The sequence below is a fragment of the Macrotis lagotis genome, chromosome 3 (genome assembly GCF_037893015.1).
Source record: "Macrotis lagotis isolate mMagLag1 chromosome 3, bilby.v1.9.chrom.fasta, whole genome shotgun sequence".
In the NCBI taxonomy this organism is placed as follows: Eukaryota; Metazoa; Chordata; class Mammalia; order Peramelemorphia; family Peramelidae; genus Macrotis; species Macrotis lagotis.
In genome coordinates, this window is record NC_133660.1 from 130,791,566 (window position 1) to 130,803,666 (window position 12,101).

General features: G+C 38.5%; 1 long non-coding RNA gene across 2 annotated transcripts in view; it reads right to left on the minus strand.

Annotated features, from left to right (window-relative positions):
- LOC141517862 (uncharacterized) overlaps positions 1-12,101 on the minus strand; it is a 102,359-nt gene that overhangs the window by 55,131 nt on the left and 35,127 nt on the right. For both annotated transcript variants that reach the window (XR_012477018.1, XR_012477019.1), the window contains exon 2: positions 5,857-5,991. This is a non-coding gene — a long non-coding RNA (uncharacterized LOC141517862). The remainder of the gene's footprint in view (positions 1-5,856; positions 5,992-12,101) is intronic.

Below are 12,101 nucleotides of genomic sequence, written 5' to 3' on the forward strand. Positions count from 1 at the left end.
TACGAATCATTTGTTAGTGGATTTTTACCTTGTTCATCATTTCTTACCTCCATTGAGTATTCTATGTCCTTTCCTTCTCCCACTACTACTTTTTATGTTGGAATTCCTCTTCCTTGATGCATAAAAATGTTTTTAAAAATTTTTAAATAATTTTTAGGATGTTCAACTTGAGTATATTGCCATTTGGGAAGCAGTAAGGATGGAAGGAGGCCGAATTGGTCTGGAATGAATTTAATAGATTCATTAAGTGCTTGATTCATAGGATAGCCTGGGGATAGAGTGATCAGGAGGATAATAAACCATCCAATAGTAACTCCAACATCCACTTCCTTTTAAGCCAGCTCAAGGTAATAACCCAAAGTTAAAGACCTGAGAGAGTGTGAATCTGACTTTAAACCCAGGAGTGAAAAATGACAAAAGTCAGAAGTGTTGAATAGTGTGATTTTGCCCTTAATATATTTCTTTTTTTTTTTTTTTTATCTTTTTTTTAGGTTTTTGCAAGGGAAATGGGATTAAGTGGCTTGCCCAAGGCCACACAGCTAGGCAATTACTAAGTGCCTGAGACCGGATTTGAACCCAGGCACTCCCAACTCCAGGGCTGGTGCTCTATCCACTGTGCATCCTAGCCGCCCATGCCCTTAATATTTCTACCCTGGCTTTGTTGTCATTCATTTTGTGATCCCATTTGTAGTTTTCTTGGCAAAGATACTGGAGTGATTTGCCATTTCCTTCTCTAGTTTATTTTAAAGATAAGGAAATTGAGGCAAACAGAGTTAAATGATTGTTCAAGGTAATACAGTTAGTGTCTGAGATCATATTTGAACTCAGAAAGATGAGTGTTTCTGACTGAGGTCTGGGACTCTATTCACTTTTCAACCTAACTGCCTCTATATCTTACTTCTCTCCCCACTTCTATCCAATATCAGGGAAGCTTTGAAATTTCATCATATTTGTAACACATTTAGTATTGAGTTAATTGAATTATCTAGATGATTTGTTAGTGGAAATAACAGCAGTGGGGACCCAGGAAGCTGACAGTAGAAAGAGAAGATATTCCTAGAATCCTGAGAGTAGTCACCCCTTCTTGGGAATCCTAATTTAAGAGCAGCATATGGATGCAAGTTGGGGAGGAGGTAAGCCCATAAAGAGAGAGTCAAGAGAGAAAGAGCAGGGCATCTGACCCACTTGAGATACTTTGATAAGAGTAATTTCTGGTATTATAAGCATCCCCTTCCCCCTTTTCACTATTCTGTCTTTGATCTTCAAGTCTAGGAACTTTGCTAAAATGTCCCCTGTATAAAGATTAAAACGTATTCCATTTGTTTGCTACCCTTAAGCCTTCTTTTCCTTCAAGAAGCAAAATTCCTGCTCATAAATTCAATATAAAAGTTCTTATATTGATTTCTTTTTTGATGTTTTTTAATCTAGGGGTCAACTGGCAGGCAAAAGTCATCTGCTGCCTATGCTCCTGCCCTTGAACTCAAAATGACTTTACATTTTTATAAAGTACCAGACCTGGAGATGGGAATACTTATCTTCCTGAGTTCAAATGTGACCTGAGTCACTTAATAGCTGTGTGACACTGGACAAATTACTTAACACTGCTTGCTTCAGTTCCTCATCTGTAAAAAATGACAAATCATTTCAGCATTTTTGTCAAGAAAACCCCAAGAAAATGAGGAATCAGAAACAAATGAAAAAAAAACTGAACAACAAACTCTGTTCAGAGAGTAAAATAAAAGATGTTCTATTGCAATATGCAATTTCCCTTGAATGTTTTCAAAGTAACTGGGTCCTTTTAGTCACACTTGTAGACATGAACTATATTCTGAGGTTCCTGGAAGAAACTGTGTAAGAGCAAAAAGAGTTAGAGGTAGAATTTGGAGTTTTGGGCCATGAGTTACATATAAAATGATAGCAAATATCACACATAACCCAATTTAGAGCACACTGTTCCTACACCCAAAGGAATAGTTCTGGTCTTGAGGTTTTGCTGTGCTCAAATATAACAAAAAAAGGCAGAAGGGAAGATGTTCTTGAGTGTCTTTGGGGAGAAGCACAAGGTTACTGTTTCAGTTCTTTCATTTACTGAGAGACTTCTCCAGGAATGCAACTGATGACATTTTCCTTAAAATTGGCTCACAAGTCTGATGGTGTGTCCTCCTGACCCAATATAGGTATAGCTTTCAGGAACAGCATAATAACTTAAAACAAATATTGTCTTTTTTTTTTTTTTAAGGTTTTTGCAAGGCAAATGGGGTCCAGTGGCTTGCCCAAGGCCACACAGCTAGGTAATTATTAAGTGTCTGAGACCGGATTTGAACCCAGGTACTCCTGACTCCAAGGCCGGTGCTTTATCCACCACACTCGCCACCTAGCTGCCCCCAAATATTGTCTTTCAAGAGTCAAATTTTCCACTTCAATATTAGTGTAAAAATATTGGAATCAGTGCCTATATTAGCATAGAGAGTAACACCTGTGTTTCATTCATTTGGAATAAGAAAGACTTAAGACTTTAATTCACAGGTTGCACAAAAGGTTACAAATTACTAAATTCACAAATTAGGTTTTTTGGAGAAGCAGTAAGTTATTCAGTTTTAGTAATATCTTTTTTTTTTTTTAGTTTTTTTGCAAGACAATGGGGTTAAGTGGCTTGTCCAAGGCCACACAGCTAGGTAATTATTAAGTGTCTGAGCTCAAATTTGAACTCAGGTCTTCCTGACTCCAGGGCCGGTGCTCTATCCATTGCACCACCCAGCCACTCCATAGTAATGTCTTAAAGGAGAAGCTGATTACCAGAAGCTGAGGGGAAAAATGACTAAAGTAAAAGTGGGAAATCACTGATCCCTAATGAGGGCGAGTAGTTAAGTGGGAATCAAGTTTAGGTACCTTAATGAAGTAAAGAAGGTGAGCTTTTCTTTTTTTTTTAATTAAAGATATTATTTAGGGGCGGCTAGGTGAGGTGGTGCAGTGGATAAAGCACCGGCCCTGGAGTCAGGAGTACCTGGGTTCAAATCCGGTCTCAGACATTTAATAATTACCTAGCCTTGGGCAAGCCACTGGACCCCATTTGCCTTGCAAAAACCTAAAAAACAAACAAAAAAAGATATTATTTGAGTTTTACAATTCCCCCCAAATGTTACTTCCCTCCCCCCACCCCCCCACGGAATGCAACCTGTCAGTCTTTACTTTGCTTCCGTGTTGTACATTGATCCAAATTGAGTGTGATGAGAGAGAAATCATATCCTTAAGGAAGAGACAAAAAGTCTAAGAGAGAACAAGATCAGACAATAAGATGTTTTTTTTTTTCTAAATTAAAGGGAATAGTCCTTGAACTTTGTTCAAACTCCACGGCTCTTTATCTGGATGTAGATGGCACCCTCCTTTGCAGACAACCCAAAATTGTTCCTGATTGTTGCACTGATGGAATGAGCAAGTCCTTCAAGGTTGAACATCACCCCCATGTTGTTAGGGTGTACAGTGTTTTTCTGATTCTGCTCATCTCACTCAGCATCAGCTCATGCAAATCCCTCCAGGCTTCCATGAAATCCCATCCCTCCTGGTTCCTTTTTTTTTTAGGTTTTTTTTTCAAGGCAAATGGGGTTAAGTGGCTTGCCCAAGGCCACACAGCTAGCTAATTATTAAGAGTCTGAGACCAGATTTGAACCCAGGCACTCCTGACTCCAGGGCTGGTGCTTTATCCACTATGCCACCTAGCCGCCCCTCCCTCCTGGTTTCTAATAGAACAATAGTGTTTCATGACTTACATATACCACAATTTGCTAAGCCATTCCCCAATTGAAGGACATTTACTTGATTTCCAATTCTTTGCCACCACTAACAGGGCTGCTATAAATATTTTTGTACAAGTGATGTTTTTACCCTTTTTCATCATCTCTTCAGGGTATAGACCCAGTAGTGGTATTGCTGGGTCAAAGGGTATGCTCATTTTTGTTGCCCTTTGGGCATAGTGCCAAATTTCTCTCCGGAAAGGTTAGATGAGTTCACAGCTCCATCAACAGTGTAATATTGTCCCAGATTTCCCACAACCCTTCCAACAATGACCATTATCCTTTCTGGTCATATTGACCAGTCTGAGAGGTGTGAGGTGGTACCTCGGAGAAGCTTTAATTTGCATAAGAAGGTGAGTTTTTAGGAAGGTAAAAAGGTTAAGTAAAAAGAGACAATTGAGGAAGAATAACAAAGAGAATAGTCAAGTTAAAAAGGGTGACTTTTTTTTTGAGGCAGTTTTATTTTTTTATCCTGTTACTTCCTTTTGAACAGAAAAGTTTCCTATCTGATTAAACCTGAGTCTGACTATAAGATGGAATTGTACTGTATGACTGGTTGTTGATTATGACTCTTAACTGAAATCAAAAGAGCTAAAGATGCTTTATCCTGGAGTACATTTTGGTATTCTTTTTTTTATTTTTTATTTCTTTAAAATTTTTTCCATTTATTTATTTATTCTTATTTTGTACAAATAATGTTTTTATACATTACTAAAATATTCTTGTTTAAGAGTAAACATAATACCCCTGCCCCCCCAAATATAGATCTGCATGAGTGATAAAAGGAGAGAAAAAATTAAAATTAAAATAAAAAAAATAATAATTGTAGGTATGGCCAAGTGGTGCAGGGGACAGAGCACTGGACCTGGAGCCAGGAGCACCCAGGTCCATATCTGGCCTCAGACACCCAACAATCACCCAGCTATGTGGCCCCAGGCAGAATACCCAGCCCCATTTGCCCTGCAACCCCCCCCAAATAATAATAATAATAAAATGTTCTTCACTCTGTGTTCCAACTCCACCAGCTCTGTTTCGGGTGGATCACATTCTTTTTGATAAGTCCATCACAAAAGTTACTTCCATATTTTTCCACTGTTGCCACTGCTGATCGCAACTCCCTCCATCTGTACTTCTCCACTACCATGTACTATATTTTCTCTTTCCTTTCACTCTGTCTCTGCTATAGGGTAGCTGAGTGGCGCAGCAGACAGATCCCTGGTCCTGGGCCCAAGAAGCCCCGAGCCCCCATACCACCCCTTAGTCCCTATGGTCCCAAACAGGCCATCCAATCCCAGACCCTTGCAAGAAGTAAAAAAGAAAATGTGTTATATCTGACCACTTTCCCCCAATGGTCCATCCTCTCCTCCATCATTCACATCCTCACCCCTTCCCCCTGTCCTCCTCTCCTTACTCCAGATATCTGTACCCCATTGAGTATATATGTTGTTTCCTCTCTTAGCCACCTCTGATGAGAGAAAGGAGTCTCTCATTCCCCCTTGCCTTCCCCACTTCCATACCATTGTAATAGCTGATTGTAATAAAGAAAAATCTTATATTAAATATCTTAGCCTATTCCTCTTCTCCTCTTTCTTTCTCCCATTACATTTCCCTTTTTTCTATTGACTCCATTTTTACACCACTTTATATCTTCAAATTCAGCTTTCTCCTGTGCTTCATCTATAAAAGCTCCTTCTACCTGTTCTATTAAATGAGAAGGTTCATATGAGTATTATCAGTATCATTTTTCTATACAGGAATACATGCAGTCAATCATCATTAAGTCCCTCATATTTTCCCCTTCTCCTCCACTCTCTATGCTTCACCTGAGTCCTGTATTTGAAGATCAAACCTTCTGTTCAGCTCTGGCCATTCCAACAGGAACATTTGAAAGTCCCCTGGCTCACTGAAAGTCCATCTTTTTTGGAGGGGCCAAGATGGCAGAGCGAAGACAGGCACAGTTCTAAAGTCTCCTGATCTCTTCCCCATCTATCATATAAAACAAACCTCTTAAAAGAAATCCGGCATACAAAACCCAGAAAGAAAAGCCAGGAGAAAGAACATCTACCTCAGGATTTGTCTCTGGCAGCAGCTTTGGCCAAATTCAGGTGGGTGAGTCTGGGCTCAGAAGGAGGATCAGCACCGGATCAGCCAGATCAACATCTGAATTGGAACCAGGAGTCTGAGGGCCTGAGAGCTGGACCTGCTGGATCAGGGTGGATTATCAGTGGGACACCTCCACAAGGATCCCCATGTGTGAGGCTCTGTCTTCCCTCCTGGTCTGTGAATGACCATAAGCACCCCCCTCTGCCTCGGGGCTGAGGTGGGGGGGGCTGCTGTTCTATGGGGGTCCTGGACTGTGATCAGAGTCTGAATGTAGTAAGAGCCCCAGAGTCCTGTTCCAGGGACAGAGGACAGAGCTCTGCAGTCTCTCTTCACTCCCCTCCCTAGGCTCAGCACTCACACCCTGGGGGCTCCTGCTTACAAGCTCTGCCTGCTTCAGGTTCCTGGATCTGGGCTGTCCTGGCCACCCTGCTTGCTGTGTGCCCTGAGGACTGGGCTTCACATGCTTGCTCTGGCAGAGGTGCCTCCACCGATCCTCCAAGTTGTGCCTGGTGTTCCCCCCGGGGTGTAGGTCAGGAAACTGCCTTGCTGCTGTGAGCCCCAGCTCCCAGAACTCTGGGCCTGCCTCTGGGAGGCTTAAGTTCTTTCGCTCTGGTGGGCTATCCCTTCAACCTGGGGGAGCCGAGCCTTTCCACTCTTTTCCAGGTTACCTTGGGTTGGAGAATTGCCTCACTGGATCGCTCTATGGATTTTGTCTCTCGAAAATGTAGTTAGAGTCTTTAGTTTATAAGTTTTAAAAGAGAGCACCTAAGAAACGATCCTCTCTTGTCACCATCTTGGCTCTATCCCCCCCCCTCATTTTTTTTTTTTTTTTAGGTTTTGCAAGGCAAATGGGGTTAAGTGGCTTGCCCAAGGCCACACAGCTAGGTAATTATTAAGTGTCTGAGATCGGATTTGAACCCAGGTACTCCTGACTCCAAGGCTGGTGCTTTATCTACTACGCCACCTAGCTGCCCCCCCCTTCATTTTTTTTAAAGAAAGGTTTTATTTATTTTGAGTTTTACAATTTTTTCCGCATTCTTGCTTTCCTCCTCCCACCCCCCACAGAAGGCATTCTGTTATTGTTTACATCAGTTCCATGTTATACATTGATCTCAGTTGAATGTGATGAGAGAGAAATCATATCCTTTAAGGAAGAAAAAGATAGTTAAAATTACATAATAATATAATGATTTTTTTTTCAAATTTGATGGTAATAGTTTTTTCTTTTTGTTCAAGGTCCATAATTCTTTCTCTGGATACAGATGGTATTCTCCCTTGTACAAAAATATTTATAGCAGCCCTATTTGTGGTTGCAAAAAATTGGAAATTAAGTGAATGTCCTTCAATTGGGGAATGGCTTAACAAACTGTATGTGATGGAATAACAGATGCAGATAACCCAAAATTGTCCCTGGTTGTTACACTGAAGGGATGAGCAAGTTTTTCAGGGTTGGTCATCACCCCCATGTTGCTGTTAGAGTATACAGTGTTTTTCTGGTTCTGCTCATCTTGCACAGTATCAGTTCGTGCAAATCTTTCCAGGCTTCCCTGAATTCCCATCCCTCCTTTCTAACAGAACAGTAGTGTTCCATCACATACAGTTTGTTAAGCCATTCCCCAATTGAAGGACATTCACTTAATATCCAATTTTTTTTGCAACCACAAATAGGGCTGCTATAAATATTTTTGTACAAATGATGTTTTTACCCTTTTTCATAATCTCTTCAGGGTATAGACCCAGTAGTGGTATTGCTGGGTCAAAGAGTATGCATATTTTTATTGCCCTTTGGGCATAATCAAAGGGTGACTTTCTAAGAAGGTAATAAAGAGAAAGTTGAGGGAGAATAGCAAAGAGGATAGTCAAGCTAAGAAGGAAAAAAAAAGAGAAAGCATAGGAAACAACCATGAGGTGGAGACTGAGTTTAGACCAACATAGATCCAGCCATATAGAGCTGGGAGAACATTGGTCCAGCAGCATGAAGCTGGGATCACATAGATCCAGCCTGGAAAAAGGAAGGGGGCAAAGAAAACAGAGCAGCTTGGTTGGGAGTTGAGTAGGAAAAAGGAGAGAAGAAGTGATGATTCCTTTAAGTAAAACTTAAGGTGGGTGGAACAAGGACAGTGTTTGGAGGTAACCTAACACCTGGTGCTGGTGTGGTTTTCTACTGTGCATGGCACAGGAGCAGTCCCTAAGGAGAGGCTAATGTCTGACATAAGGTAGCAATCACTGCACATGAGTAGCTTTCATTAGGACAAGGCATGAATGGTATCCATTATCCTTAAGTATGGTCCTGCCCCAAAGGGTGTGACCAAGGTCAGGCTTACTGTTAAAGTCTAAAGTGACTTAGGAAATGGAACTCACAAAGAGCCAGAATAGACAATACTCTTACAGTACAGGAAAAAACCTCACAAAATACAAAAAGATTACATGTACATACATACATACAATACAAAAAAGATTACATTTTTTCTGTGCCTAGTTTCCTTTTTCACCTATATCATTAAAAAAGAAAACAAACATGAACTTTGTTAAAATAGAAAAAATATATAAGTTCTATGAATTGGTAGTTTACAAGAAAAAAGGGAAGAAGGAACCTGGACTTTTGGATAAAAAAAAATACAATTTTAATTAGAAATGGAAAGCAGGGGCAGCTAGGTGTGACAGTGGATAGAGTACCAGTCCTAGAGTCAGGAGGACCTGAATTCAAATCTGACCTCAGACACTTAATAATTACCTAATTGTGTGACCTGGGCAAAATTTTTGCCTTGCAAGAAAAAAAAAAGAACTGGAAAGTACCTAATCCAATTTCTTCACTTTATAAATGAAGAAACTGCATAGAATCAGTGAATGTTAGATTTTAGAGGTCATTAAATACTAATTTTATAGATGAAGAAACTTAGTTCCAGTGAGTAAGATAATTTAAAGCCCATTTATTTTCCAACAATATCATTCCCAAGTTAATAAACAGAGGCCCTCATTTTTCATGTTTTCCAAATCCACTTCACAATTTCTAACCTATAAATAATTTAGTAGATTTAATAGTCCATTTAATAATGTCATCTAGACAATTTTTTAAGATTTATGAAACACTGAGCAGATTTTGGTCTTCACAAAAATTCTGTGAGGTAGTTACTTATAAATTTTATCTTAACTTTATAGATGAGGAGGAGCCAAGATTAAAGCTGAGAAGCTATGTGATTTGCTCCTATGGACATAGCTAGCTAATGACAGAGATTGGATTAAAATTCATCTCTTGATGTAAGGAAGAACTTCCTAATAATTAGTTACTCATAAGAGGAATGAGTTGCCTTGAAAAATCATATAATAGCCTAGATTTAGAGTTGGATGGGGCCTCAGAAGTCATCTAATTCAACCTTCTCATTTTTTTGACCTCAAAAAGGTTAAGGGATAAATGGAATAGTCATTCCCCCTTCCTAGAGGTCTTCAAACAAATGGATTACATATGCTGGGAATATTGTAGTAGTATAGGCACATAGCAACAAAACCCCGCATTAGCATTCTCTATCTTTGACTGGTTTTTTAAATGTATTTTGTTAATATTTCCCAAATATAATTGGCTCCTCCACATTTGGCAGTACAGTATAGCTGAGGCCAGCTGTGTTTAACACTTCTGTAAGAGTTTCCCTCTATCAAAACAGCAAGCAAATATTATGTCAGAAATGCATAATCAAATGTTTTGTTCTCAAGTTGAAAAAGTAGTTGAGTTTCAGTGCAAAACATCTATTTTAGGGATTTTAAAAATTTTACTGAGATTGAGCTGCTTTTACAGGAAGTTTCCTGGCTACTTGGAATGTAAAACTTTTCATTGTAAACAAAGGAAACAAGTACTTAAAATGTCCCTGTTGTGTGTTCACTTTCTAAATATAAGGGGGAAGTGGTATATAGGATGAATTAAATAAACTTGATCTTCTATTCTCAGGATCTATTACTCAGGGAATCCTGAAACCTCAGAATTAGAAGAGTCCCTTAGAGGAACAAAAAGATCAAAAAGACCTCCAAAAGGTCTGACCTGAAAGTTTAGAAGGATGGTGCAGAAAATGGGAATGGGGAGAAGAAAAGGATAAGGTAAGGTTGTGTTGCAGTCAATTTAAACCAACTTTCTATGGTTTATTGTTAAATTTTTCACTATAAGCACTTATACCTTGGAGATTTTGTTTTGTGGATTATCAGGACTTAATAGTGATAGAAAAAATGTCAACAATGTGGATAAAAACTTGTCAAACGTGTCATAAGCACTATTTTCTCTGGGAAGTCAACTGTTAAATATTTACCAGCACACCCCTGAATGAGTCCAACTTTGTTAGATAGATGACAATGGGCACTTATAGAATCACATACCCATAGAATATCAGATTCAGAAAGGATATCCCATTGAGGCTAACTCATACAATGAACAAAAATTCATTGATTAAAATTGAAGTATATCAAGTTTTTTTTTTGTTTGGGTTTTGTTTGGGAGGCAAGATAATGGGGTGCCCAAGGTCACACAGCTAGGTAATTATTAAGTGTCTGAGGCCGGATATGAACTCAGATCCTCCTGATTCCAGGGCTGGTGCTCTATCCACTGGGCCACCTAACTGCCCTAGTTTTAATAATAATAGATGGAGCAGCAAAATGTTGTGTTTAGAATACTAGCTCTGGAGTCAGGAGGACCAAAGTTCAAATTTGTCTGCAGAAATTTACTAGTTGTGTGACCCTAGGCAAATCACTTAACCCTGATTGTCTCAAAAAAAAAAAAACCCAAACAAAACCACAAAAATAATTGCTAATATTTATCCCTTTTAGGTTTGCAAAATATAATGTAATATTTCATTTGATCTTCACAACAACTTTGTGAGGCAAACTCTATTATTGTAATCCCAATTTACAGATGAGGAAAGAAATCGAAAAGGACAAACAACTTATTCAGGGTCACAATTCTAAGTAAATGTCTGAGGGAGACTTCAAACCTAAGTCTTCCTGCCTCCAGGTCCTGTTCCTTATCTTTTATGCCACACTGCCTTTCATGACTTACAATATCTAACTATTGATTCTATTTCTAGTCTCTTGGACTAAGTAGATAGCTCTTCAAATGTTTGTTTTTGTTTTTGTCTTTATGTTCGAATACCTCATCTTATCTGATTCTCACAACAAACTGAAGTTAGTACAAATATTAACATTTCATATCTGTAGAAAAAGAGGTAGAAATATGTAAAATCATTCACCCAAGTTTATACATATCTAGTAAGAATAAAAATAATTCATATTTGTGAAACATTCATTTGGTAGTGAAACCTAGATCTTCTGATTTTAAGTCTAGCATTTTTCTTTCTTTTTACATCTTTCAATTTTTGTTATTAGTTTTTATTATTCACCAAACATGAATGTTTCTCCTTCTTCTGAGAAGATATCACATCATCCTAAACTTTCAACTTAGACTTTTGGCAGATATCAAAGGGTCTTCATTTATTAAGCTTCCTCCTCTGGTTGTTCTAAGGTTTATTAACTTCTTACCTGCAATGTGGTACCAAGAACTGAATACAATTTGCATTGCCCGTGACCAGAAGTTCCCTAATTCATTCTAATATGCCTATAGTGTAGTCTAAGATTGCACAAGTCCTTTTGACTACATAGTATACTGTTCATTCATACTGATTTTCCAAGTCCATTAAAACAATCATTTCCAAGCTTCTCCCAGCTTATACTTTCAAGGATGATTTTTTTAAATCTAAGGGTAAAACTTAGTAATATATCTATTAAATTGCATCTTAATAGATTGTACCTAAAATTCTAGTCTTTTTAATTTTTTTGGATACTTACTCTTGTCTGGTTTTTCCACAACTTTGCATCATATGCAAATTTGATAAGCATACCAGCAAAAGGTTTATCCATCATTGATAAAAATATTAAATGTCAAAAGACTAAGGACACCTCCTGGGACAATCTGCTAAAGGCTTTCTAAACTTTTATTGAGCTATCAATGACTATTATGCATTTGGTCATCTCCTTGTACTCTTCTCATAGTATATCTCTTCATCTTGTCTACAAGAATAGTATGACTTTGCCAAATGCTTTGCTAAACTCAAAGCAATTTAGTCTCTTCTCCTGATCTAGTAGTCTAATAATCCTTTCAGAAAATGAAATGAAGGTAGAGCTCCAGAGCAGTAATTTCAAGGGAATAACATAAGTAACAATAATAATAATAAT